This window comes from Pongo abelii, chromosome 20 (genome assembly GCF_028885655.2).
Source record: "Pongo abelii isolate AG06213 chromosome 20, NHGRI_mPonAbe1-v2.0_pri, whole genome shotgun sequence".
Classification (NCBI taxonomy): Eukaryota; Metazoa; Chordata; class Mammalia; order Primates; family Hominidae; genus Pongo; species Pongo abelii.
In genome coordinates this window covers 47,269,203-47,291,393 of record NC_072005.2, presented here as the reverse complement: position 1 = coordinate 47,291,393, position 22,191 = coordinate 47,269,203, and the positions used below count along the sequence as shown (strand labels likewise).

Genomic DNA, 22,191 nt, shown 5'->3' with positions numbered 1-22,191 from the left:
CACACTGCTTTGAATGTGTCCCAGAAATTCTGCTTTGTTGTGTCTTTGTTCTCGTTGGTTTCAAAGAACATCTTTATTTCTGCCTTCATTTAGTTAAGTACCCAGTAGACATTCAGGAGCAGGTTGTTCAGTTTCCATGTAGTTGAGTGGTTGTGAGTGAGTTTCTTTATCCTGAGTTCTAGTTTGATTGCACTGTGGTCTGACAGACAGTTTGTTATAATTTCTATTCTTTTATATTTGCTGAAGAGTGCTTTACTTCCAACTATGTGGTCAATTTTGGAATAGGTGTGGTGTGGTGCTTTAAAGAGTGTGTATTCTGTTGATTAGGGTTGGAGAGTTCTGTAGATGTCTATTAGGTCCACTTGGTGCAGAGCTGAGTTCAATTCCTGGATATCCTTGTTAACTTTCTGTCTTGTTGATCTGTCTAATGTTAACAGTGGGGTGTTAAACTCTCCCATTATTATTGTGTGGGAGTCTAAGTCTCTTTGTAGGTCACTAAGGACTTGCTTTATGAATCTGGATGCTCCTATATTGGGTGCATATACATTTAGGATAGTTATCTCTTCTTGTTGAATTGATCCCTTTACCATTATGTAATGGCCTTCTTTGTCTCTTACGATCTTTGCTGGTTTAAAGCCTGTTTTGTCAGCAACTAGGTTTGCAACACCTGCCTTTTTTTGTTTTCCATTTTCTTGGTAGATCTTCCTCCATCCCTTTATTTTGAGCTTATGTGTGTCTCTGCAATTGAGATGGGTTTCCTGAATACAGCACACTGATGGGTCTTGACTCTTTACCCAATTTGCCAGTCTGTGTCTTTTAATTGGAGCATTTAGCCCATTTACATTTAAGGTTAATATTGTTATGTGTGAATTTGATCCTGTCATTATGATGTTAGCTGTTTATTCTGCTCGTCAGTTGATGCAGTTTCTTCCTAGCCTTGATGGTCTTTACAATTTGGCATGTTTTTGCAGTGGCTGGTACCAGTTGTTCCTTTCCACGTTTAGTGCTTCCTTCAGGAGCTCTTTTAGGGCAGGCCTGGTGGTGACAAAATCTCTCAGCATTTGTTTGTCTGTAGAGGATTTTATTTCTCCCTCACTTATGAAGCTTAGTTTGGCTGGATATTAAATTCTGGGTTGAAAATTCTTTTCTTTGATTTGCATTTCTCTGATGGCCAGTGATGGTGAGCATTTTTTCATGTGTTTTTTGGCTGCATAAATGTCTTCTTTTGAGAAGTGTCTGTTCATGTCCTTCGCCCACTTTTTGACGGGGTTGTTTGTTTTTTTCTTGTAAATTTGTTGGAGTTCATTGTAGATTCTGGATATTAGCCCTTTGTCAGATGAGTAGGTTGCGAAAATTTTCTCCCATTTTGTAGGCTGCCTGTTCACTCTGATGGTAGTTTCCTTTGCTGTGCAGAAGCTCTTTAGTTTGATTAGATCCCATTTGTCAATTTTGGCTTTTGTTGCCATTGCTTTTGGTGTTTTAGACATGAAGTCCTTGCCCATGCCTATATCCTGAATGGTATTGCCTAGGTTTTCTTCTAGGGTTTTTATGGTTTTAGTTCTAACATTTAAGTCTTTAATCCATCTTGAATTGATTTTTGTATAAGATGTAAGGAAGGGATCCAGTTTCAGCTTTCTACATATGGCTAGCCAGTTTTCCCAGCACCATTTATTAAATAGGGAATCCTTTCCCCATTTCTTGTTTTTGTCAGGTTTGTCAAAGATCAGATAGTTGTAGATATGTGGCATTATTTCTGATGGCTCTGTTCTGTTCCATTGATCTATATCTCTGTTTTGGTACCAGTACCATGCTGTTTTGGTTATGAGATACCATCTCACACCAGTTAGAATGGCAATCATTAAAAAGTCAGGAAACAACAGGTGCTGGAGAGGATGTGGAGAAATAGGAACACTTTTACACTGTTGGTGGGACTGTAAACTAGTTCAACCCTTGTGGAAGTCAGTGTGGCGGTTCCTCAGGGATCTAGTACTAGAAATTCCATTTGACCCAGCCATCCCATTACTGGGTATATACCCAAAGGACTATAAATCATACTGCTTTAAAGACACATGCACACGTATGTTTACTGTGGCATTATTCACAATAGCAAAGACTTGGAACCAACCCAAATGTCCAACAATGATAGATTGGATTAGGAAAATGTGACACATATACACCATGGAATACTATGCAGCCATAAAAAATGATGACTTCACGTCCTTTGAGGGGCATGGATGAAATTGGAAATCATCATTCTCAGTAAACTATCACAAGAACAAAAAACCAAACACCGCATATTCTCACTCATAGGTGGGAATTGAACAATGAGAACACATGGACACAGGAAGGGGATCATCACACTTCGGGGACTGTTGTGGGGTGGGGGGAGGGGGGAGGGATAGCATTGGGAGATATACCTAATGCTAGATGTCGAGTTGGTGGGTGCAGCGCACCAGCATGGCACATGTATACATATGTAACTTACCTGCACGTTGCGCACATGTACCATAGAGCCTAAAGTATAATAATAATAATAATAATAAAAAGAAAAAAAAAAGAAAATTCTTTTCTTTAAGAATGTTGAATATTGGTTCCCACTCTCTTCTGGCTTGTAGAGTTTCTGGTGAGAGATCCCCTGTTAGTCTGATGGGCTTCCCTTTGTGGGTAACCTGACCTTTCTCTCTGGCTGCCCTGAACATTTTTTCCCTCATTTCAACTTTGGAGAATCTGACAATTATGTGTCTTGGATTTGCTCTTCTTGAGGAATATCTTTGTGGCATTCTCTGTATTTCCTGAATTTGAATGTTGGACTACCTTGCTAGATTGGGGAAGTTCTCCTGGATAATAACCTGCAGTGTTTTCCAATTTGGTTCCATTTTCCCTATCAGTTTCAGGTACACCAATCAGACATAGATTTGGTCTTTTCACATAGTCCCATATTTCTTGGAGTTTTTGTTCATTTCTTTTTATTCTTTTTTCTCTAAACTTCTCTTCTCACTTCATTTCATTCATTTAGTCTTCCATCACCAACACTGTTTCTTCCAGTTGATTGCATCAGCTACTGAGGCTTGTGCATTCATCACGTATTTCTTGTGCCATGGTTTTCAGCTCTATCAGGTCCTTTAAGGACTTATCTGCATTGGTTATTCTAGTTAGCCATTCTTCTAGTTTTTTTCCAAGGTTTTTAACTTCTTTGCCATTGGTTTGAGCTTCCTCCTTTAGCTCAGAGTAGTTTGATCTTCTGAAGCCTTCTTCTCTCAACTCGTCAAAGTCATTCTCCATCCAGCTTTGTTCCATTGCTGATGAGGAGCTGCATTCCTTTGGAAGAGGAGAGGCACTCTGATTTTTAGAGTTTCCAGTTTTTCTGGCCTGTTTTTTCCCCATCTTTGTGGTTTTATTTTCCTTTGGTCTTTGATGATGGTGACGTACAGATGGGCTTTTGGTGTTGATGCTACACCTTTCTGTTTGTTAGTTTTCCTTCTAACAGTCAGGACCCTCAGCTGCAGGTCTGTTGGAGTTTATTGGAGGTCCACTCCAGACCCTGTTTGCCTGGGTGTCAGCAGTGGTGGCTGCAGAACAGCAAATATTGGTGAACCGCAAATGCTGCTCCTTGATCATTCCTCCGGAAGTCTCATCTCAGAGGAGTACCCGGCCGTATGAGGTGTCAGTCCGCCCCTACTTGGGGGTGCCTCCCAGTTAGGCTACTCAGGGGTCAGGGGCCCACTTGAAGAGGCAGTCTGCCCATTCTCAGATCTCAAGCTTCATGCTGGGAGAACCACTACTCTCTTTAAACCTGTCAGACAGGGACATTTAAGTCTGCAGAGGTTACTGCTGCCTTTTGCTTGTCTGTGTCCTGCCAGCAGAGGTGGAGCCTACAGAGGCAGGCAGGCCTCCTTGAGCTGTGGTGGGCTCCACCCAGTTCGAGCTTCCCAGCCACTTGGTTTACCTAAGCAAGCCTCTACAATGGTGGGCGCCCCACCCCCAGCCTTGCTGCTGCCTTGCAGTTTGATCTCAGACTGCTATGCTAGCAATGAGCGAGACTCCGTGGGCATAGGGCCCTCTGAGTCAGGTGTGGGATATAATCTCCTGGTGTGCCATTTGTTAAGCCCTTTGGAAAAGTGTAGTATTAGGGTGGGAGTGACCTGATTTTCCAGTTGCCGTCTGTTACCCGTTTCTTTGACCAGGAAAGGGAATTCCCTGACCCCTTGAACTTCCCAGGTGAGGCGATGCCTCGCCCTGCTTCAGCTCACACACAGTGTGCTGCACCCACTGTCCTGCACCCACTGTCTGGCACTCCCCAGCGAGATGAACCCGGTTCCTCAGTTGGAAATGCAGAAATCACCCATCTTCTGCATCACTCACACTGGGAGCTGTAGACTGGAGCTGTCCCTATTTGGCCATTTTGCCTCCACCGGCACAACCCATTATTTTAATCCATTAAAACTTAACACGATTTGCCTTAAAAAACAAACAAGCAGAAAGAAAACTAGTAAAAACTCTATTCCTTAACTTTGTCCTTCTGCTTTTTATCTTGTTGTTTCTATTTATATCTTATTGTATTGTCTATTTCTTGAAGAGTGGTGGTAGCTCTTATTTTTTATTGGTTTATCATTCCAGCCTTTCTACTTAGAATAACAGCAGTTTACACACCACAGGTACAGGGTTATAATGTTTTTTGTTTTTCTTTGTACTTACAATTACCAGTGAGTTTTGCACCTTCAGATGATTATTTATTGCTCATCAATGTTTTAATTTTTCTGATTGAAGTGCTTCCTTTAGCATTTCTTGTAGGACAGGTCTGGCATTCATGAATTCCCCCAGTTTTTTTTTGTCTGAAAGAGTATTTATTTCTCCTTTAGGATGAAATAAATTTCATCCTAATCAAATTAATCAAATTTTGAAATTTGATTTCAAATTTCAAATTATTTTGAAAATCAAAATAATCAAAAAAATATTTTGCCAGCTATTCCATTGTAGGGTAGAAGTTATTTTTCCTGAGTACTTTCAATATCAGACCTCTCTCCTGGCCTATAAATTTCCACCAAAAAGTCTGCTGCCAGATGTATTGGAGCTCCATTGTATGTTATTTGTGTCTTTTCTCTTGCTGCTTTTAGGATCCTTTTCTTATCCTTGACTTTTCAGAGTTTGATTTTTAAATGCTTTGAGGTCATCTTTTTTGGGTTCAATCTGCCTGGTTTTCTATAACCGTCTTGTACTTGCTTATTGATATTTTTCTCTTATCTTGGGGAGTTCTCTGTTATTATCTTCTTAAAGAAACTTTCTACCCTTATCCCTTTCTCTACCTCTTCTTTAAGATGAATAAATTTTAGGTTTGCCCCTTTGAGGCTATTTTCTAGATCCTATAGGCTTGCTTCATTCTTGTTTGTTCTTTTTTCTTCTGTCTCCCTTTACTGTGTTTTTCAATTAGCCTGTTTTTAAGCTCACTGATTCTTGCTTCTGCTTGATCAATTCTGCTTTTGAGGGACTCTGCTGCATTCTTTAGTAGACCCATTGCATTTTTCAACTCCAGAATTTCTGCTTGATTCTTTTTAATGATTTCAATCTCTTTGTTAAATTTATCTGATAGAATTCTGAATCCCTTCTCTGCATGATCTTGAATTTCTCTGAGTTTCCTCATAATGACTATTTTGAATTCTGTGTCTGAAAGGTCACATATCTCTGTTTCTTCAGTACTGACCCCCAGTCTCTTATTTCATTTATTTGGTGAGTTCCTATTTTCCTGGATGGTGTTGATGCTAGTCGATGTTCCTCGGTGTTTGGGAATCGGAGGGTTAGGTATTTATTGTTGTCTTCACTGTCTGGGATTATTTGCAGCCATTCTTCCGGGAAAGACATTTCAGATATCTGAAAGGACTTGGGTGTTGCAATCTAAGCTGTATCTGCTTTAGGGAGCACCCCCATCCCAGTAACACTGTGATTCTTGCATACTTCTATCAGTATCATTTTGACAGTGTTGGAGAAGATCCAGTACAATTCTCTGAATTATTAGGTGGACACTTGGTTCTTTCTTTTTTTTTTTTTTTTTTAGATAGAGTCTCACTGTGTTGCCCAGGCTGGAGGGGTCAGTGGTGCGATCTCCACTCACTGCAACCTCCACCTCCCAGTTCAAGCAATTCTCCTGCCTAAGCCTCCTGAGTGGCTGAGATTACAAGTCCATGTGTTACCATGCTCGTTTTTTGTATTTTTAGTAGAGACGTGATTTCACCACGTTGGTCAGGCTGGTCTCAAATTCCTGACCTCGTGATCTGTCCGCCTCGGCCTCCCAAAGTGCTGAGATTACAGGCGTGAGTCACCGCACCTGGCCCTTAGGTGGACACTTTCATTCCCTTTCCTTACTTTCTCCCAAACATAGAGAGTCTTTTTCTGTGTTCTGAGTTACACAATGCTGGAGGTGAAGTGATATAAGCATCAATGTGGCAACCACCACTATGAATGCACTGGCTCAGATTTGAAGCCACACACAGCACTGAGTCTTGCCCAAGGTTTGCAGGAACCTCTTTCTGACTACTACCTATGTTCACTCAAGGCTCTGGGGCTCTACAATCAGCAGATGGCAAAGCCAGCCAGGCCTGTGTTTTTTCCTTAAGAGATGTGAGATTCCCCAAGCTCTTGATGTGTGCACAGGTGCCATCTGGGAGTCAGGGACTAGAGTCAAAAATCTTAGAAGTCTACCTTGTGTTCTGTTATACTGTGGTTGAGCTGGCACTCAGATCACATTACACAGTCCTTCTAAGTCTTCCTTCTACTTTCCAAAAAGAGGAGCCTAAGCCCATAGCCACCACCATCTCAGGGCACAAGTACTACTGCCAGACAACCAGCCTCATTCCTTTAAGGTCCCGGGTCTCTTGGATAAGCTTGTCGTGTAGGCTGCCTGGCCTGGGACTCACCCTTCAGGGTTCCGGGCTCCTCTCTGGCAAAGGACAGGTCCAGAATTGTTGATAAAGAGTCAACTCCTAGAATCAGAGACCCCACATGCCCAATTAGTGTTCTGCCCCACTGTGCCTTTGCTGGCACCTAAAGTGCAAGACAAAGTCCCGTTTACTTTTCCCTCTGCTTGTCTCAAACAGAAGCATTTTTGCCCTTCAGCAACCACAGCTGGTAATGTGCTGAGTCTCACCTGAAGTTAGGAAGTTTCAGAGGTCCCCACAAAAGCCCTCGACATACCACAGGGGTGTTGCAGCTGGTTATTCAGGGTCCAGGGTTTCCCCAGTTAGCAGATGTCAAATGCTGGCTGTTCTATGTGCTTTCTTTCAATGCAACAGATTCCGTATTGGCCCAGTGTGTGTCTGGAAATGTCATCGGTGGCCAGGAGTAGTGGCTCATGCCTGTAATCCCAGCACTTTGGGAGACCAAAACGGGTGGATCACGAGGTCAAGAGATGAAGACCAGCCTGTTCACGATGGTGAAAACCCAACTCTACTAAAAATACAAAAATTACCCTGGCGTGGTGGTGTGCGCCTGTAATCCCAGCTACTCAGGAGGCTGAGGCAAAGAATTATTTGAAACCGGGAGGCAGAGGCAAAGAATTATTTGAACCCCGGTGGCAGAGGTTGCAGTGAGCTGAGTTCGCGCCACTGCACTCCTGCCTGGTGACAGAGGGAAACTCTATCTCAAAACAAAACAAAAAAAGACAAAAAACGAAAAAGGAAGAAATGTCATCTGAGAGCTAGAGCCTGGTGTCAGGATAAGAGTGGCCACATAAAACCAGTGTCAAGAGGTCCTTCACATCCCTTGTAAGTTGGATTCCTAGCCATTTTTTTCTCTTTGAAGCAATTGTGAATGGGAGTTCACTCATGATTTGACTCTCTGTTTGTCTGTTATTGGTGTATAAGAATGCTTGTGATTTCTGCCCATTGATTTTGTATCCTGAGACTTTGCTGAAGTTGCTTATGAGCTTGTGGAGATTTTGAGCTGAGACGATGGGGTTTTCTAAATATACAATCATGTCATCTCCAAACAGGGACACTTTGAATTCCTCTTTGCCTAACTGAATACCTTTATTTCTTTCTCTTGCCTGATTGCCCTGACCAGAAATTCCAACACTATGTTGAATAGGAGTGGAGAGAGAGGGCCTCCCTGTCTTGTGCCAGTTTTCAAAGGGAATACTTCCAGTTTTGGCCCATTCAGTATGGTATTCTCTGTGGGTTTCTCATAAATAGCTCCTATATTTTGAGATACGTTCCATCAATACCTAGTTTTTTGAGAGTTTTTAGTATGAAGTTCTGTTGAATTTTGTCAAAGTCCTTTTCTGCATCTATTGAGATAATCTTGTGGTTTTTGCCTTTGGTTCTGTTTATGTGATGGATTACATTTATTGATTTGCATATGTTGAACCAGCCTTGCATTTCAGAAATGAAACCAACTTGATCTTGGTGGATAAGCTTTTTGATGTGCTGCTGGATTCAGTTTGCCAGTATTTTATTGAGGATTTTTGCATCGATGTTCATCAGGGATATTGGTCTAAAATTCCCTTTTTTTGTTGTGTCTCTGCCCGGCTTTGGTAGCAGGATAATGCTGGCCTCATAAAATGAGTTAGGGAGGATTCCCTCTTTTTCTATTGATTGGAATAATTTCAGAATGAATGGTACCAGCTCCTCTTTGTACCTCTGATAGAATTCCTTTGTGAATCCGTCTGCTCCTGGACTTTTTGCATTCGTAGGCTATTAAGTATTGCCTAAATTTCAGAGCCTGTTATTGGGCTATTCAGTGATTCATCTTCTTCCTGGTTCAGTCTTGGGAGGGTGTATGTGGCCAGGAATTTATCTATTTCTTCTAGATTTTCTAGTTTATTTGCCTAGAGGTGTTTATAGTATTCTCCAATGACAGTTTGTACTTCTGTGTGATTGGTGGTGATATCCCCTTTATCATTTTTTATTGCGTCTATTTCATTCTTGTCTCTTTTATTCTTTATTACTCTTGCTAGTGGTTGATCTATTTTGTTAATCTTTTCAAAAAACCAGCTCCTGGATATATTGATTTTTGAGGGGTATTTTGTGTCTCTATCACCTTCAGTTCTGCTCTGATCTTAGTTATTTCTTGCCTTCTGCGAGATTTTGAATTTGTTTGCTCTTGCTTCTCTAGCTCTTCTAATTGTGATATTAAGATGTTGATCTTAGATCTTTCCTGCTTTCATTCCTGGGCATATAGTGTTATAAATTTCCCTCTACACACTGCTTTAAATGTGTCCCAGAGATTCTGGTACGTTGTGTTTTTGTTCTCATTGGTTTCAAAGAACATCTTTATTTCTGCCTTAATTTCATTATTTACCCAGTAGTCATTCAGGAGCAGGTTGTTCAGTTTCCATGTAGTTGTGTGGTTTTGAGTGAGTTTCTTAATCCTGAGCTCTAACTTGATTGGACTGTGGTCTGAGAGACAGTTTGTTGTGGTTTCTGTTCTTTTATATTTGCTAAGAGTGCTTTACTTCCAACTATGTGGACAATTTTGGAATAAGTGCGATGTGGTGCTGAGAAGAATGTATATTCTGTTGATTTGGGGTGGAGAATTCTGTGGGTATCTATTAGGTTTGCTTGGTGCAGGGCTGAATTCGAGTCCTGGATATCCTTGTTAACCTTCTGTCTCGTTGATCTGTCTAATATGGACAGTAGGGTGTTAAAGTCTTCCATTATTATGTGGGAGTGTAAGTCTCTTTGTAGGTCCCTAAGCACTTTCCTTATGAATCTGGTGCTCCTGATTGGGTGCATATATATTTAGGATAGTTAGCTCTTGTTGTTGAATTGATTCCTTTACCGTAATGTAATGGCCTTCTTTGTCTCTTTTGATCTTTGTTGCTTTAAAGTCTGTTTTATCAGAGACTAGTATTGCAATCCCCGCCTTTTTTTTTTTTTTTTTTTTTTTTTTTACTTTTCATTTGTTTGGTAGATTTTCCTCCCTCCCTTTATTTTGAGCCTATGTGTTTCTCTGCACGTGAGATTGGTCTCCTGAATATAGCACACAGATGGGTCTTGACTCTTTATCCAATTTGCCAGTCTGTGTCTTTTAATTGGGGCATTTAGCCCGTTTACATTTAAGGTTAATATTCTTATGTGTGAATGTGATCTTGTCATTATGATGTTAGCTGGTTGTTTTGCCAATTAGTTGATGCAGTTTCTTCCTAGCATCAATGGCCTTTACAATTTAGCATGTTTTTGCAGCAGCTGGTACCAGTTGTTCCTTTCCAAGTTTAGTGCTTCCTTCAGGAGCTCTTGTAAGGCAGGCCTGGTGGTGACAAAATCTCTCAGCATTTTCTTGTCTGTAAAGGATTTTATTTCTCCTTCACTTATGAAGCTTAGTTTGGCTGGATATGAAATTCACGGTGAAAATTCTTTTCTTTAACAATGTTGAATATTGGCCCCTACTCTTCTCTGGCTTCTAGAGTTTCTGCTGAGAGATCCGCTGTTAGCCTGATTGGCTTCACTCTGTGGGTAACCCGACCTTTCTCTCTGACTGCTCTTAACATTTTTTCCTTCATTTCAACCTTGGTGAATCTGACAATTATGTTTCTTGGGGTTGCTCTTCTCGAGGAGTATCTTTGTGGAGTTCTCTGTATTTCCTGAATTTGAATGTTGGCCTGCCTTGCTAGGTTGCAGAAGTTCTCCTGGGTAATATCCTGAAGAGTGTTTTCCAGCTTGGTTCCATTATCTCCGTCACTTTCAGGTACACTAATCAAACGTAGATTTGGTCTTTTCACATAGTCCCATATTTCTTGGAGGATTTGTTTGTTTCTTTTTACTATTTTTCCTCTAAACTTCTCTTCTCACTTCATTTCATTAATTTGATCTTCAATCACTTATATCCTTTCTTCCACTTTATCGAATCAGCTACTGAAGTTTCTGCATGCATCACGTAGTTCTTGTGCCATGGATTTCAGCTCCATCAGTTCATTTAAGGTCTTGTCTACACTGTTTTTTCTAGTTAGCCATCCGTCTAATTTTTTTCAATGTTTTAGTTTCCTTACGATGGGTTCCAACATCCCCTTTAGCTCAGAGAAGTTTGTTATTACTGACCTTCTGAAGCCTGCTTCTGTCAACTTGTCAAATTCATTCTCCATCCAGCTTTGTTCCATTGCTGGCGAGGAGCTGCGATCCTTTGGAGGAGAAGAGGTGCTCTGTTTTTTAGAATTTTCAGCTTTTCTGCTCTGGTTTCTCCCCATCTTTGTGGTTTTATCTACCTTTGGTCTTTGATGATGGTGACCTAGAGATGGGGTTTTGGTGTGGAGGTCCTTTTTGTTGATGTTGTTGCTATTCCTTTCTGTTTGTTAGTTTTCCTTCTGACAGTCAGGTTCCTCAGCTGCAGATCTGTTGGAGTTTGCTGGAGGCCCACTCTAGACCTTGTTTGCCTGGGTATCACCAGCGGAGGCTGCAGAACAGCAAATATTGCACAACATCAAATATTGCTGTCTGATCCTTCCTCTGGAAGCTTTGTCTCAGAGGGGCACCTGGCTGTATAAGGTGTCAGTTGGCCCCTACTGGGAGGTGTCTCCCAGTTAGGCTAGACCGGGGTCAGGGACCCACTTGGGAAGGCAGTCTGTCCATTCACAGAGCTCAAACACTGTGTTAGGAGAGCCACTGCTCTGTTCAGCACTGTCAGTCGGGGACGTTTAGTCTGCAGAAGTTTCTGCTGCCTTTTATTCAGCTATGCCCTGCCCCTACAGATGGAGTCTACAGAGGTAGGCATGCCTCGTTGAGCTGCAGTGGGCTCCTCCCATTTCAAGCTTCCAGGCCACTTTGTTTACCTACTGAAGCCTCAGAAATGGTGAACGCCCCTCGCCCACCCAGTCTGCCACCTTGCAGTTCGATCTCAGACTGCTGTGGTAGCAGTGAGCAAGGCTCCGTGGGCATGGGACCCACTGAACCAGGCACAGGATATAATCTCCTGGTGTGCCATTTGCTAAGACCATTGGAAAAAAACAGTATTAAGGTGGGAGTGTCCCAATTTCCCCAGTACAGTCTGTCACGGTTTCCCTTGTCTAGGAAAGGGAAATCCCCTAACCCCTTGTGCTTTCCTGGTGAGGCAATGCCCCACCCTGCTTCAGCTAGCCCTCCATGGGCTGCATACACTGTCCAACCAGCCCAATGAGATGAACCAAGTAACTCAGTTGGAAATGCAGAAATCACGATCTTCTGTGTGGATCAGGCTGGGAGATGCAGACCGCAGCTGCTCCTATTCAGCCATCTTGGAATGGCAATCAATGTTTGCTTTTTACATTTGAAAAAACTGGTGTCAGACAAAAGCAATGGCAACTGAAGCCAAAATTGACAAATGGGATCTAATTAAACTAAAGCCTTCTGCACAGCAAAAGAAACTACCATCAGAGTGAACAGGCAACCTACACAATGGGAGAAAATTTTCGCAACCTACCCATCTGACAATGGGCTAATATACAGAATCTACAATGAACTCAAACAAATTTACAAGAAAAAAACAAACAATCCCATCAAAAAGTGGGTGAAGGACATTAACAGGCACTTCTCAAAAGAAGACATTTATGCAGCCAAAAAACACATGAAAAAATGCTCACCATCACTGGCCATCAGAGAAATGCAAATCAAAACCACAATGAGATACCATCTCACACCAGTTAGAATGGCAATCATTAAAAAGTCAGGAAACAACAGGTGCTGGAGAGGATGTGGAGAAACAGGAACACTTTTACACTGTTGGTGGGACTGTAAACTAGTTCAACCATTGTGGAAGTCAGTGTGGTGACTCCTCAGGGATCTAGAACTAGAAATACCATTTGACCCAGCCATCCCATTACTGGGTATATACCCAAAGGACTATAAATCATGCTGCTATAAAGACACATTCACACGTATGTTTATTGCGGCACTATTCACAATAGCAAAGACTTGGAACCAACTGAAATGTCCAACAATGATAGACTGGATGAAGAAAATGTGGCACCTATACACCATAGAATACCATGCAGCCATAAAAAATGATGAGTTCATGTCCTTTGTAGGGACATGGATGAAACTGGAAATCATCATTCTCAGTAAACTATCGCAAGAACAAAAAACCAAACACCGCATATTCTCACTCACAGGTGGGAATTGAACAATGAGAACACATGGACACAGGAAGGGGAACATCACACTCTGGGGACTTTTGTGGGGTGGGGGGAGGGGGGAGAGATAGCATTGGGAGATATACCTAATGCTAGATGATGAGTTAGTGGGTGCAGCCCACCAGCATGGCACATGTATACATATGTAACTAATCTGCACATTTTGCACATGTACCCTAAAACTTAAAGTATAATAATAAAAAAAGAAAAAAGAAAAAAAAACTGGTATCGGGTACTTAGGTATTAATAATTGTTGTATCCTCTTGCTGATTGACGTCTTTATCATTAACTAGTGACGCTCCTTGTCTTTTGTTGTTACAGTCTGTGATTTTAGTCTATTTTATCTAATATGTGTATAGCTACTCTGGCACTTTTTTGGTTTCCAGCTTCATGAAATATCCTTTTCCATTTCCCTGTTTTCATTTCCCTTTCAGTGTCTCTATAGGTGAAGTAGATTTCTTTAAGGCACCATATAGTTGGGTCTTATTTCTTTATCCATTTGACCATTTAGAGAATTTAGAACACTGTCAGTGTTATTATTCATAAGTAAAAACTTAAGAGTGTGTGTAGTGGTGTACATCTGTATTTCCTGCACTTTGAGAGGCTGAGGCGAGCTGATCTCCTGGAGTCAGGAGTTCGACAGCGGCCTGGTCAACATGATGAAACCCTGTCTCTACTAAAAAATATAAAAATTGGCCAAGCATGGTGACACGTGCCTGTAATCCAATTTACTTTGGAGGCTGAGGCAGGAGAAGCTTGAATCTGGGAGGCAAAGGTTGCAGTGAGCTGAGATCGCACAGACAAGTCATCTCCAATCTCCTCATCAGAACCTCTGGCTCACAGCACGTGTGAGCACAAATCAATGATGGTTTTTTTTTCCCTACTAATTAGGGATATTTTATTACACAGCAATAGCCTCCAGCAAAAGGATCCATCGAACATGATTCCTACAAGTTGACGGTTTTGCAATTATCACAGAACAACTAAGGTGGCTATACTTGATCCCCAATGTCCAATTTTTTATGAATAGAGAAATTTATCTTCCACCCCCGCCCACCAAGAAATGAAGTTTTTCTCTTATGCCCAGGCTGGAGTCAAGTGGCAGAATCTCAGCTCACTGCAACCTCTGCCCCCCAGCTTCAAGAAATTCACCTTTTGAACAAGGAGATATTAAAGATACACTATGTGTATGCTACTGGTGGTTACAGGAGACTTAGAGAAGAGAGAAACAGTCACTGGCCTCATGCAACTGATATTCTCAGAAGGAGAGAAAGGAAATCAAGAAAGAAACATGCTGTATTTCGGATAGCTCTAAGTCTTCCACAAGAAAAGAAAGCAGGTGAGGGACATAGGAAGTGTGTCAACCATAAGGTTCCCACTGATTCTATAAGTTGGTCAGGGATATCCTCCAAGAATAAGTGGCATCTGAGCAATCACCTGAAGGGAGGAAGGGAGGAAGGGAGGAAAGCTGTGAGTGGTGGCTCATGCCTGTAATCCCAGCATTTTGGGAGGCCGAGGAGGGCAGATCGCCTGAGCTCAGGAGTTCAAGACCACCCAGAGCAACCTGGTGATACCCAATCTTTATTAAAAACAGAAAAAAATTACCCAGGTGTGGTGGCACGCACCTGTAGTCCCAGCTTCCATGCCCAGCTGATTTCTCTCTGTCTCTCTCTCTCTCTATATATATATATATTTGTTGTTGTTGTTGTTTTGTTTTGTTTTGTTTTTATAGAGATAGGGTCCCAATGTGTCACTCAGTCATCAAGCAATTCTCTTATACTGCTTTCCAAAAGCATGGGAATTACAGGTGTGAACTACCCGGCCGGTCCTGAAAAATGTGATGTTTGCATTTCTCTCCCTGGCTTGTTTTACCCAAAATAATGACCTCCAGTTCCTTCCAGGTTGCGGCAAAAGACATGATTTTCTACTGCTTTGTGACTGAATAGTTTTCCTGTGTGTATATATACCACATTTTCTTTATTCATTCTTCTGTTGATTGACATGTAGGGTGATTCCATATCTTTGCTACTGTAAATAATGCTGCAGCATATATTTGTGTGCGTTTTGATCTATTCCTTTGAGTAGGTATCCAGTAGTGCAATTGCAGGACTGAGTAGTTGTTTTATTTTTTGTTCTTTCAGAAATCTCCATAGTGTTTGCCATAAAATCTGTGCTAATTTACATTCCCAACAACAATGCATAAGATTTCCCCTTTTCTCCACATTCTCACTAACATTTGTTATGTTTTTGTCTTTTTCATAATACCCATTCTGACGGGAGTAAGATATCTCATTGTGGTGGTTGTTGATATTTTTGAGACAGGGTCTCACTCTGTTGCCAGACTGGAGTGCAGTGGTGCAATCTTGGCTCGGTGCAACCTCCACCTCCCAGGTTCAAGCGATTCTCCTGCCTCAGCCTCCCGAGTAGCTGGGACTACAGGCACATGCCACCATGCCTGGCTCATTTTTTGTATTTTTAGTAAAGACAGGGTTTCACCATGTTGGCCAGGATGGCCACAGTCTCTTGAGCTCATGATACACCTGCCTCAGCCTCCCAAAGTGCTGGAATTACAGTCGTGAGGCAGTGCATCCGGCCTCATTGTGGTTTTAATGAGCATTTCTCTGATGAGTCATGGTGTGGAGCATTTTTTTGAAATACCTTTTGGCCATTTATATGTGCTCTTTTAAAAACTGACTCCTGTCCAGGTGCGGTTGTGCATGCTTGTAACCCCAGAACTTTGGGAGGCTGAAGCCAATGGATCACTTGAGGCAAAGAGGTAGAGATCAGCCTGGCCAACAAGACAAAACCCTGCCTTTACTAAAAATACAAAAAATCAGCCACGTGCTGTGGCTCGTGCCTGTGGTGCAATTTACTCAGGAGGCTAAGGCACAAGAATTGCTTGAACCCGGTAGGCACAGGTCGCAGTGAGCCAAGATCATGGCACTGCACTGCCGCATGGGTAATAGAGCAAGACCTGTCTCAAAAAAACAAATGAATAAATAAATAAGATAAAAAATAAAAAAGTCTCTTTATGTCCTTTGCCCAATTTTTAATGGGATTCTTTGGAATTTTCTGTTGTAGTTGAGATCTTTGTTTACTCTGAGTATTAGTTTTTTGTCAAAGGAAAAGTTTACAAATAATTTCTTCTATTCTGCAGTTGGTCCGCTCACTCTGTTGAGAGGATTATTTCTTTGGCTGTGCAGCAGCTTTTTGTTTCAGTAAAGCTTTTCAATTTATATAATTAAAATTTTCAGTTTGGTTTAAATTTGCATTGGTCTATTTTTGGTTTTGTTGCCTGCACTTTTGAAGTCATACTCTTGAACTGTTTACTAGACAATAACCAGAAGAGCTTTTTCTAGGTTTCTTCTCACATTTTTATTATTTCAGTACATATGTTTAAGTCTATAATTCATCTTCAATTGGTTTTTGTAAATATGGTGAGAAATAGGAGTCCAGTTTTATTCTTCTGCATATGACAATTCAATTTTCCCAGCACCAATCATTGAAAGGGTGTGCTTTCCTCAATGTATATTCTTATCAGCTTTGTCAAAGATCAGTTGGCTATAAATGTGTGGCTTTCTTTCTGGGCTCTCTAGTCTGTTACATTGATCTGTGTGTCTATTCATATACTACTACCATGCTGTAGTGGTGATGATGGCTTTGTAATATAATTTGAAGTCAAGAAATGTGATGCTCTCAGCTTTGTTTATTTGCTTCAGAAAGGCTGAGTCAACAACTGCAGAGATGAGGCTGCTCCTCCTCACAGGGTCTCCTTCCCAGAAAAAGATCATGGTTCCCACTGAACATGTAACCATGGCTGGAGCTCCTGAATTTCCCAAAGGGAGGCCCTACACAATGAGGGGGGATGAATCAAGGTCCGACTTAAGTAACGTGTCTGGCCACAATCAGGCACAGCAGCTGTGCTGCTTTGTGGTGGACCAGAAAACCTGGACTCCCTGGAGCCTGCAGGCTAGAGTGTCTGAGTCCATGGAAACACAGAGATGGAGGCCGCCCTCACCTCCCCGGAAAACTGTAGTCTCAGGCAGTCTCCAGCCTATTGCCACTGGTTGGCTGGTATTCCAAGCCAGTGGGTCTTAACTTGAGAAGTTCTGTGGAAGTGGGGCCCACAGAATGAGGATGCTTGGCTCCCTGGATTCAGCCCCTTTTCTAAGGGAATGTACAGATGGAACTCCCGCCTTGCCCAGCTTTCCAAGTATATAAAACTCCGGAGTCTCTGTGTGTGTCTTAGCGGCTGCTCTGGCAACATTCGACACGGCTCTGTGTATCTGACCCAGGACCCTCATGGCATGAGCTAATGGGAGGATCTTCTGATCCATGCGTTGCAAAGATGCATGGGAGAAGCATGGTTTGTGGGTAGGGGTCGTGCACTCACTACTGCTTCTCTTGGCTATAGGTGAAGGTTTCTTTGGCTCTGTGCTTATACTGGATGCATCATCACCCACACCCTTTGTTTCTTCTCCTGGGTCAAGTCGTTTGCCTAATCAGTCCCAATGTAGGAACCTGGATATTTCAGTTCAAGGTGCTGAATTCACCGTGCTTTTCATTCAGGGGAAGGCAGGTGCTTCTCATTGGCCATCTTGGCCTGCCCCCTTCACGTCACTTTCTATAAAATGCACACCACTCCAGGAATATCCATTACTTAACTTCACCTGAAACAAACAGAAGGCTCATTACACTTATCATGGGCTCACTTACTTCACTTATAATGAAGGTGCCATGGAAATGCTAGTGGATGACGTGGTCCATTTTCTTAGGGATGAGATAGAAAAATGGTGTATGGCTTTTGAATTTAATTAAAATTTTCAGTTTGGTTTAAATTTGCATTGGTCTGTTTTTGGTTTTGTTGCCTGTACTTTTGAAGTCTTACTCATGAACTCCTTACTAGACAATGACCAGAAGAGTTTTCCTTAAGTTTCCTCTCATATTTTGACCATTTCAGTACATACACTTCAGTCTATAATTCACTTTAAATTGATTTTTGTAAACATGGCAAGAAATAGGAGTTAAGATTTATTCTTCTAAAAGTCAGGAAACAACAGGTGCTGGAGAGGATGTGGAGAAATAGGAACACTTTTACACTGTTGGTGGGACTGTAAACTAGTTCAACCCTTGTGGAAGTCAGTGTGGCGATTCCTCAGGGATCTAGAAGTAGAAATTCCATTCGACCCAGCCATTCCATTACTGGGTATATACCCAAAGGACTATAAATCATGCTGCTATAAAGACACATGCACACGTATGTTTATTGCCGCATTATTCACAATAGCAAAGACTTGGAACCAACCCAAATGTCCAACAATGATAGACTGGATTAAGAAAATGTGGCACATATACACCATGGAATACTATGCAGCCATAAAAAATGATGAGTTCACGTCCTTTGTAGGGACATGGATGAAATTGGAAATCATCATTCTCAGTAAACTATCGCAAGAACAAAAAACCAAACACCGCATATTCTCACTCATAGGTGGGAATTGAACAATGAGAACACATGGACACAGGAAGGGGAACATCACACTCTGGGGACTGTTGTGGGGTGGGGGGAGGGGGGAGGGATAGCAATGGGAGATATACCTAATGCTAGATGACGGGTTGGTGGGTGCAGCGCACCAGCATGGCACATGTATACATATGTAACTTACCTGCACATTGCGCACATGTACCATAAAACCTAAAGTATAATAATAATAATAATAAAAGAAAAAAAAAAAAGATTTATTCTTCTGCATATGACAATGCAATTGTCCCAGTACCAATTATTGAAAAGGGTGTGCTTTCCCTAGTGTATATTCTTGTCAGCTTTGTCAAAGTTCAGTTGCCTGTGAATGTGTGGCTTTCATTTTGGGTTCTCTTGTCTGGTACATCCATCTGTGTGTCCACATTTATACCTGTACCATGCTGTATTGGTGACTATGGCTGTGTAATATACTTTAAAGTTAGGAAATGTGATGCTCCCAGCTTTGTTCATTTGCTTCAGCTGAAAAGGCTGAGTCCAAAACTGCGAAGATGGCAGCTGCCCAACCCTGGAGGACCTCCAACCCAGAAAGAGATCAGGCTTCCCACCAACCCTATAAACCTGGCTGGAGTTCCTGAAATTCCAACAGGGAGGACCTTCCCAGTGAGAAGGGGTTAATCAAGGTCAAATTTAAAGAAACAATCTGGCCCCTATCAGGCACAGCAGCAATGCTGCCTTGTGGGGGACCCCTCCTGCTCCAGACCAACTGGACTCCCTGAAGCCTGAAGGCTAGATTGTCTGAGTCCACGGAAACAGAGATGGTGGCCGCCCCAACCACCCAGAACTCGGTAGTCTCAGGCACTTGGCTTGCTATTTTGCCACTGCTTGGCTGGTATTCCAAGCCCATTGGACTTGAGAAGTGCTGTGATGGTGGGGACCACAGGATGAGGCTGTCTGGCTCCCTGTGATATGGCTGTGATGAGTGGAGGAACACCAGGGCTCATGTCTCACACAGAATTGGAGAAAATGACACAAACACACGTACAGTGACTTTAAGGCGTGTAGTTTAATAGGCAAGAATGAAGGAAGAGCTCCCCATACTGAGACGGATGGAGGGGGGCTCCAAAGCCGAAAGAGGAAACCCGGAGTGCTGTGGATACCAATGAGTTATATGAAGAAACTGGAGGGGGCGGCGTCTGATTTGCATAGGGTTCAGGGGATTGATTTGACCAGGCATGTCATTTATGTAGCCCACGGAAAAACTGGCCCTCCCACCCTAGCCTTTTAATATGCACGTGCCGGACACCCTGATTTCCTACACACATGGGGATATGTGGGGGTGGCCATATCTCCAGGCACAGGTGGGGGCAAGGGCCAGAAGAGGGCAGGAATTGCCATGTTTGGGTGGACCCAGTTTCTAATGCCCAGCATCTGCAGGTCAAGTTTACCAGAGAACTCTAAAAGCCAGGGCTTTCCTGCTAGACAAGACTCATTTCTGGAGTTGCTTTAAAAAGAAACAAAACTTCCCAAGGACCCCTTTTCCTCCCTGTCTGCCCAAAATAATTTCTTAACAACTCGTATAACACCTGAATTCAGCCCCCTTCCTGGGGGAATGTACCAAGGGAACTCCCACCTTTCCTGGTTTCTCAAGGCTGGATTGTGTAAACTCCTGGGTCTCGGTCTGTGTCTGAGCGGCTGCTCTGCCAACACTCCACACAGCCCTGTGTACCAGGCCCAAGGCCCCTGTGACTCAGCTCATGGGAGGATCTCCTGATTTCTTGGTTGCAAAGATCCATGGGGGAAAAATGGTTTCTGGGGCGGGGTCACACACTCACTGCTTCCCTTGGCTGTGCAAGAATGTTCCTTTGGCTCTGTTCCGATATGGCGTGGTTCATCACCCACACTTGTTTTCTTTGTTCTCCCGGGTCAAGTTGTTTGCCTAGTCAGTCCCAATGTGAGAACCTGAATATTTCAGTTCACGTGCTTATCATGAAATTCACTGCAACTTTAACTCAGTGGAAGGCAGCCTCTTCTAATTGGCCATCTCGGCCCACCCCCTCCACGTCACCTCCCATAAAATGGCCACACTCTCCAGGAATTACACCATTATATATCTTTACACGAAACCAACAGAACGCTCATTACACTTTTCATGGGCTCATTTACTTCACTTATAATGAACGTGGCCATGGAAATGCTAGTGGAGAAAGTGGTCGATTTTCTGATGGATGTGATTAAAAAATGGTTTGCCATCTAATTAATGACATGCCGCAAAACTAGTAATGAGACCCTTAATCGCTGGGTTGAAGTTTCTAATCAAGAAGATGCTCATCTATGTATTCAACAAAGCAGCTTCCCTTGCTTCTGAAATGCTTCCAAACAACATCTCATATTTCCTGAAGAAGATAATGCCTGGACAAGCAGCACAAGTCATTCAGGTTCACTTTCAGCTCATAAATCCAGCAGGATATTCACACAATTGTTGGGAAACCTCATCAGTTCATGGGTTGTGCATGTTTCCTTTAATTTCAGGAGGAAGGGAGTAATCTGGAAGAGTTTCCTGACGTACTCTGCTGCTGTGATTAAACAACCACCAGGAAATTTTGATGACACTGTTCTCCTGAGCTCCTCCCTTTCCTCAGGGAACAAAAGCATTGAAACTACAAAAATAAAGTGTTATTTAGCTGGAGTGAGGTCTCATGGCTGTTTATGCGGTGGCTCGCTGCTCAGTACAGGGTGAGTCTCTGGGTTGTGCGCTGAGGAGGGGAGGCTGTCAATCTAGAAAAAACTCATTGCATGGGACACCTCCATGGGGTCTGGGAGGCTGAGGATGAGGAGCCGGAATGGGTCTAGGGAAGGAGGAGGTTTCAGAGGGTGAAATTTGGGAAGTAAATCCTGGGGGTGGTTGAAAACTTCCTCCCTCAGAAGGAGAAGACTCAGGGAGGAATAAGGACAAACCATGGGTCCCTTGAGGGGCATTTACTAACTTAAGAGGACTCTATCGGGAAGCAGAGTGACAATAGCCTCCTTGAGGACTGAGGCCCCTGGATAGATGAGCCCCAGATCTAGATCCAGTCCATGAGAGATGAGACCTTCAAAGGACATAAGTTGGTTGGGACAGAGGAAAAGTGCAGCTCTGCAGCTGCAGAGGAAGCCCCGGCAGCGTGAAAGCGACCTTGGAGGGGCCCTGTGCGCTCTGAATGCTTCTGAGGTCCACCCCCTGTCCCCGCCTCTTTTTCTGGATTTTTCAGGCTCCATGGTCTCCGCCATCTTCTGAGCGCTCCACGCTGCCACCTTCAGTTTTCTCTTCTGGGTTCCAAGTACTCCAAAATCTTTCAGATCTCTGCCCCTACCCCTGTTTTTAGCAAGTGTTGGGACTCCAGGTCCCTGAAGGTTTCTGGCCTGAAATCCACCTCCCCAGCAGTGTGGATTCTGCTCTAGAGACTCCGCACTCGGCAAGGTTCCCAGGCCCCTGGGGGACAACCCAGTGGTCTGCGCACTTCAGGGCTCCACACTCGGCAAGGTCTTTCAAGCCCTTGGGGTCCCCTCCTCAGTTTTCTTCACATGTCTTGGCTGTAATCACTCCATAAATGCCGGGATCTGATCCGCACCCCAGTGATTTTTT

The 22,191-nt window shown here is 42.9% G+C and overlaps 1 long non-coding RNA gene across 1 annotated transcript in view; it reads left to right on the top strand.

Annotated features, from left to right (window-relative positions):
* LOC134760748 (uncharacterized) overlaps window positions 1-22,191 on the top strand; it is a 151,602-nt gene that overhangs the window by 83,256 nt on the left and 46,155 nt on the right. The window contains exon 3 of the long non-coding RNA XR_010138689.1: window positions 21,099-21,302. This is a non-coding gene — a long non-coding RNA (uncharacterized LOC134760748). The remainder of the gene's footprint in view (window positions 1-21,098; window positions 21,303-22,191) is intronic.